Genomic DNA, 7577 nt, shown 5'->3' on the forward strand with positions numbered 1-7577 from the left:
AAACGAGGCTGGACTTCTTGAAGGCCCTGAGACTCCGGGTAAATTTACAAACAGAGCACTGGGCAGGGATGTGGTGACACACGTAGCTTGAAGATGTCTGTTTTATATACATGGTTTGGAAATTTGAAGTGTAACAGTTTTTTATTAGGTTCCCACTCGAAGCCACTGCACTAAAATGTAATATGCCCACACAAAGATTTGGAGGTAAATGAAGGCATGTTGTTATCTGACTGATGATTAATTCAACTTGATGAAGCAATAAGCCAGGACAGTAGCAAGACAGGAGACTGAAAGACTAGAAGGAGTCAGTCAGAGCCTTACAGGCCAGGCCAGGAAGGTTGGGTTTTGTCATAAAGGCATTGGAGATCAAGTAACATTTTAAGCAGACATAAATAACATGACTCAATTTGAATTCTAGAGAGATCATGCTGGAAGGAAGAGGAAGACAGGAAAGTGGGGAGAGGAGGTAGTAATTACAGTGATCAGACACTGCAGGATAAGGGATACAGAGGAAGGATCTTTGTGCAGCCAGTTAGGATGTAAGATGCTTAAGACATGGGGATAAAGTCTTTGGGAGCTCATTTAGATTCAAAAAAAGTTATGTGATATATGAAAAAGACTCTTAGAAGACCACACCAATTTCTGTACTGTTCACCAAGACAAGGACTGCAGAGGAAGTACAGCTGAGGGATGGCAGGGATATGATGAACTCAGGGATAGACCCAGTGAGTTTGACGGGCCTATGAGACAACTGCTGAGGAGTCTGTGGGGCCTGTTAAACAGGCAGCTCCAGAGCTCTGAAGAAGCACTGAATGCTGCCAGACTGAGAGATGAGTGCAAAGAGGGGATGTGGATTAGGTGACGCAGAGAGAATAATATGAACAGCAACTGAGACTAGGACCTGAGGAAAGGTTAAGGTTTATGTGCTAGGCCTAGGATAAGCAGCCATTGGGAGTTCATTATAAATGTCCTCTCGTGTCACTCCCATGGAGGCCTGTGTCAAATTCAACTTCCCACTGTAGGGAAAATCAAGCTGTTTCTCTCAGAAACTCAGGGAAGACCAGACAGAAGAGGTACTAGTGTTCACTCCGACTAGCACAGCATTCAGGTAATGCAGAGTTAAAGGAGGTTTGGGTGGGTTCAAGCCAACAGAGAAAGGAGCAAGCAGGAGGCATAAATAAGAACAGAACTGCAGGGGCTACAGATTTCTGGATTTCCACCTCTCCAGCACTGGAAGAAGTGAAGCTTTCTCACCTCTCTATAGGATGGCTTCAATGAGTACACCTAGGTGCTCCACACACCTGCACCTGTATTTCTACTACACACACATCCACCATCAGGAGTTCTCTGGTTAGGGCCAAGGCCGAGATGCACAACTCAAACTTGAAGGCCTCTTTCTAGAGCTGGCTCATTACCTTTTAAAAAACTAATGATTCTCTGAATTGCTCTGAGTTATAACTTAAGCCAGAGACTCTTGGCTGTGGAAAGATACACACACATGCAACACCATTTGTTTGTGCCTCACAGACAGCCTTCCCTAAGTCCACCCATGAGTCCCCTAGGGATTTCTGGACTCCCTGCCTAAAACTCCCACCCCAGAAGAACTTATCTAGCACAAGTCACTTTCTGGCCTTGAAACACAGAACAATTTGAGAGCAGCATAAAGCCAGGCACTATGGCTTCTGCTGACCGTGAACTGATAATTTCTTATTTCTATCTTCAGTGGATAGCTCCTTCCTTTTTCTGAGAATCCACTCTCTCCCTCCTCCCCCAGAAAACCAGACACACAAGCATGAGAACAAAACAACTCAGCCAAACATTAAACCTCATGCTGCTGCTGCTGCAGCCCCCTGGGCTACAGCTGCACAGGGGCCCTGGGGGCTGACTGTTGCGTTATCCTGGTGAACCAGACCTCTCACAAACAAGACCCATCCCGAGTTCACATCTGCTGACTACAGGCAGGGGTACACGGGTGTTTCCAATGCCAGGGACAGACACAACGAACTGGGACACACTGGGTGGGCTTGGCACAGGCTGAGAGCTGAATAAATATCTGTGGACAGAAGGCTAGCTCTGCCTGGGTAGAGCAGGGTCCAGGGTTTTGATATGCGAAATGTGTTACTCACACCCCACCCTCCGCATAAACTAAAGTTACAGAGCAGACATGTTAGGAAGTGTCACAACTTACAGGGGAAAAGAACTCTCACATTATAAAATGTGGGCGATTGAGCACCTTTAAGTGGTGATGACCCAGGCATTCCCACGCTTGTAGATTCTTTTATTTTTATAATTTCTGCGTTTTATTATAAAAAGAAGGAATTCTTAGTAGAGGTCTGGAAAATGTCGAAAAGTATAGCCACTGGAATACTTCTAAGATATGACTGATAAACACCCTGTTTGCATGGACTTCGACTTCCCAGGGACACTTCTATTGTTTTAGGGTAAAATGTTCCTTGGGGGAAGGGGAGGCTGTCACCACAGACAAATGGGACAAGATCCTCTGACCTTGTGACTTCATGAGCTTGTACCTTAGTGGCTAAGAATTATTTCTTCTATTGTTTTTTCCCAAGTTGATGGAAATTTCCCACCGTTTACGCCTATTCTCTCTACTTCCTCAACCTGATAGACCAGAAAGAAAAATTTAATCACTGGAAGTTCTTTCTTATTAATTTTTCTGCTTTGATGTTTCTCATGTTTTCCTTTCAGTCCTCACATCATTCAAATCCATCTGGAAAAGTTTTCTCAAAAGCTCTAGTAGGGATTTATAAAAACAAACCATGGCATTACATAGAGTTGGTACAGCCGCCACTAATAATAGTATTTCTTCTGGTAGACGTCTCACTGACAGGAACTCTTGCAAAACAGAAAAGCCACAAATTCAAAGCATATAAACCATAAATGCAAACACAGCAAATGTACTAGAGGATGAAGAGTCAAGACTTCAGAACGTGACTCTCCATATCTGTGGGTTCTTATTTATCCTAGAGGGTGAGATGTCTTAAAAAATAGACTCAGAATAATATTATTTGCTAAATGAAATAAAGTGGTTTAGTTGCACCTTTCGACCAACCACAAAACTTCAGTTTAAAACAGTAAGGAAGCTAGGCATGATGGCACACTGCTGTAATCCCAGCACTCAGGAGGCTGAGGCAGGAGGATCACTGCAAGTGTGAGGCCAGCCTGGGCTACAAAGTGAGTTTAAGGTTCCGCCTGAACTCACAGTGAATTAATTAACTAAAAATTAAATAAAACAGTAAGGAAGATCAGCTACTATTCTGGAAGAGAATACCTTCTTACCTGGCTCATCATGGTAAAGAGAAAGGATGCAGTTAGTGTGAATAATAGTGAAGGAGTTATGGCCAGAGAAAACCCTTTTTTTGTTTCGGCGTTCAGCTCCCTGGCTGCTAGTGCACCTTTGATTTAAGTACCAACTGCCACATACACAGGACAATCTTTGGATGTCATGTTTCAGTTACAGAGGAAACATCTGTAACTGACATGTGCGCAGAACTTACTGCAATATCTCCCTGACGTCCTTCTTTTATTTTTTATAAAAAGAAGGAAAAGGACAATTAAAATGTAGTTTTCAGTTCAGAAAAAATCCATAGAGCTTTAGACGTGTGAGCTGTCACTGTTCCCCACTTCTAACATGTTGGCATGAACATGAGAATTTTATTGTGATAAAGGGAAGAAGAGCTTCCTACAATTGCTGCAGCATTTACAGATTTCTCAAACTTAGGAAACAGGCTTTTTCTGGTATCAGTTCTCATTTCACAGATAAGGACACGGAGTCCCAGAGACCAAGTACCTTACATCAGTGTTAAACAAGGCTCTCAAGTCTGACCAAGTGCAGACTAGACTGGCTCTTCGCTCTTCTCCAAAACTTTTGCAGCAGAAGCCTTCCCCACCCAAGAAATTGGAAGCTCTGTCTAGCAGCCCTGGCCCAAAACATCAAGTCCTACATTCTTGCTCTCTCTTTCCCTCTTGCGCCGTTTCTCTCGGGCTCATTTCACACAAAGGTAGTTTACAAACATATGCCTCCTATGATTCTTTCAAGTGCCTGGCTCCCCGCCAACACTTACTAAGATTTCACTTGCATTTAAACTCTTTGTGATCACCTTTACTGCCACAGTTCTAAAAGCTTTGTCTATCACAGCTCTGTCTACCCTACACCCTACACTCTCCATTTTACGTTAGTCTACCATAAGACTACTTTTTTTCCTATTAAGAGTTTTTCTTTTCTCTGTACGTACAGAAATAAGCACAAATGCACAGACACTCTCATCCAGTTTCCTTATGGCCAGGGCCCACTTCTGCAAAGTGCCTGGCCTGACAGGGAACATTCTCTGCCTTCCTTATAGGAAAATAGCGACCAAATGACCGGAGGCCAAAGCGCCTGGTCCCACGAGCACTGCACTGTGAGCCTCACATCCCGCAGGCTGGGGACTCAGATGTGAAGCAGACAACTCTGATTCCTTAGCACAGCATCCTCAGGACCTTCTCAGAGATCAGGAACTTAAAACCAACCAAGAGCAGAGCGTGTGAGTCCCAGGCCCCGCGTGTGACGGGTGGCACAGCTGGAGAAGTCAGCAAACACAGGGCGTGGCTGCTGCTGCAGACAGTACCGCCTGCCGAAGCCAGCTAGGCTGATGAGTGACTCTGAGACGTGCTGTAACGGATCCCCGCTCCACAACTAACCCCCTTTGTAGAGATTACTTTATAACAAAAATGTTAAGGAACAGGCGATGGAAGTGTAGGTATGCTTCAACGGCTCTGTGGTTAGCGTACACTGTGAACTAAGTAGCACAAATAAGGGCAGTTTACCTCCAATCAGGATCTAAAGATATGGAAAAAGTGAACGGACAGCCCTTGTTAACTCGTTAGGGCACTTTTCCTTTTGTTTCTAGACATCGTCCTGATTAAGAGCACAGCTTGCCGACAGAGATTACAGGAGGTGGATTCAAAGCCCAGCTCCACCCCCACCTCTGACAATTCACTCAGGCCCAGACTCTGTTTGTCTCATTTGTAAGATCAGACGCTCCTCCTCCTCCTCACCTTGCATCATTAAGGTCCAAATACAGTGAGATCATGTGCTGCGCGGGACCTGGAATCTCGGAAAACTCCAAGAATGACAGCTACTTATAGTGATTTTAGTAGTTTTAATAACCAGTTTCTCCCACCCTTCAACTGTTCAGTCTGAAGTGGAAGAAAATGTAAAGACAGGGAGTGATATGGAAAAGAAATTAACATTTACGTTTGGCAAGGGCAGAGGAACACACAAATAAGCTGTAGTTTTGATAGCTCTGGTTTCACCAACAGTTGACATTTAAGCAATGTATAAGCTAATAAATTTACTCTCCATGGATCACTCAAGTCTTAGCCACTTAATCATGGTGGTGTAATTGTTCTCTCTTAAAAGCTTAAGTTATAAAAAGGCAGATAAACATACTCAGTTTCCAAAGCAAACAATGAAATAAAATCTGTTTTCATTTAAAACCTCTCACTTTTTATTTATTTATTTTGAAGCAATTAGCTAACTTCAAAAGGCAGCCAGTGAAGCGATTCTATCAAGCTTATAAGGGTCTGGTGTCTCACTTCAAAGTTCAAGCAGATTAAAAGCAAGTGACAGACGTGCTATACTGGTGGGCATGTGGTATGAACAATACTTAGTGCCCTTTCATTCCGATTGTGTCTCTGTATAGACCAACAGCACTGAAACGGGACCTCCCTTCTGTGAGAGGCAGGGTTAAGACTCAAAGAGAAGCATGTCATTATCTCACCATCAGCTTACAATCAAGGAAGATCTTTTGGGGCTACAGTTCCTCCATGGGGTATAATAATGCCAGCTGAGGAAATCCTAATGAGATGACAGGGCCCTAAATCCTTAGTGCGACCGTTCTGATGGCGATCTGTGAAGCAATTTAAACTAGACACCACCAAATGTCAGGGGCGATGGGCTCAGTTAACATGCAAGTGCCAAGGCATTCCCGCATGACTTTCAAAAGGGCTCTTGACCTTTCCAGGTCATTTTGGAAGTATACAGAGACTGATCATCTGCCAGTGTGACACAGTGTATGGTAGGATTAGATTATATTTATAAAGAGGTTTGACATCCTTAGCTCCAATGTACTTCCCTATTAATAAAGTGAACTTGTTAAGAAGTTCACGCCAGGTGTGGTGGTGCACGCCTGTAATCCCAGCAACCAGGAGGCTGACAGGTAGGACTACCATAAACTCGAGGCTAGCTGGGGCTACATATCCAAGACCCCGTCTCAAAAAACAAACAAAAGCAAGAAATGCGTGTCAGAGTGTCAAAGTCCAGTGTTACATATCTACTGATGAATAGGGTTCATTTGTTAGGAGGTTATAAAAGCTGTCAAATGTTGATGGTCATATGGCAGTCCAAAAAGGAAGACTTCAGTCACTCAGATTCACCTTCTCCTTTCTTACTTGTTCATTACAGACGGAACAATCTATCAGTGAACTTGAACCAGGATGTTGATCACTGCAGAGACACAGTTCACTGTGGTTTACTCCCTACAAAACCAGTGCTTCCCCCCAGGGAAATCCACTGCTGCATGCAGCCTAACGCCACGGCTCCTTTCTCAGCTGCACAGCACCACACGGCCTGCAACTCCCTGCTGGAACTCACAGCAGTCAGTATCCTCCTTCATTATTTGCCTAACACTGGGCTCACTGTCTAATTATTAATGATTTTGTGTAAATACTACATAATTTCTCTCTCAGAATAGAGGCCGTGTCAGCCTGAATTCTTCCTAACTTCTTCCTCGGAGTCCTGTATTCAAGAGGCTGGTCAGTGTCATTAGCATGAGCCACTGTCCAAAGGTCTTACTGGGTCATTAACAACCTACACAACCTCTCGCTGGGACTCACTGTCACGGCAACATCGATCCTACTGCACTGGCTGAGGCCATTGCAGGTAACAAGTCCCAGTGCATCCAGGGCCAGCTGAGTGACAGAGGTGTACACAGTGAATAAAAAATTCAAGGGACCCTGGGTTTTCAACTCTGTCTATTACCTATGGAATTTTGACCAACTAGTTTTACCTTAGTTAATATCTTAATTCCTTGTGTTTTACGAAGACAACAATAACACTGTAAACCTACCTCATAAAAGTGAGATAGCTATAGATACTATAGATAAATTCTGACAAAAAAAAATATACGCACTTTGGGAAAAGAAAAGCTTGTATAACTATTTAATACTCAATTTACTGAGACATCATGAGATTAATACAAGTTACCTTTGGCCTCTACAATTACAAGAAATGCTCAAAGTGGGGGCCATTAGCTTTCGGTAACCTTGGTCATTGGGACTGCTGCACATGCATTTTCAATTCCTTCTCTAAGGGCCAGCTGTGTAGTGATGTATGACCCTTTTAGGGTCCCTCATACAAGGGTAACACCATCTGTTGAAAAAAATCATACTTTTTTTTCATGAAATAAAATGTATATATTTTTGGTAGACTGTGTGTTTCTACACAGACATATATGGATTTTGTGTGTGTATATATATATATTTGTTCAATATATACATAAACAAGATATTACTTAATC

This window comes from Chinchilla lanigera, unplaced genomic scaffold (assembly GCF_000276665.1).
Source record: "Chinchilla lanigera isolate Chin_1 unplaced genomic scaffold, ChiLan1.0 scaffold00037, whole genome shotgun sequence".
Taxonomy (NCBI): domain Eukaryota; kingdom Metazoa; phylum Chordata; class Mammalia; order Rodentia; family Chinchillidae; genus Chinchilla; species Chinchilla lanigera.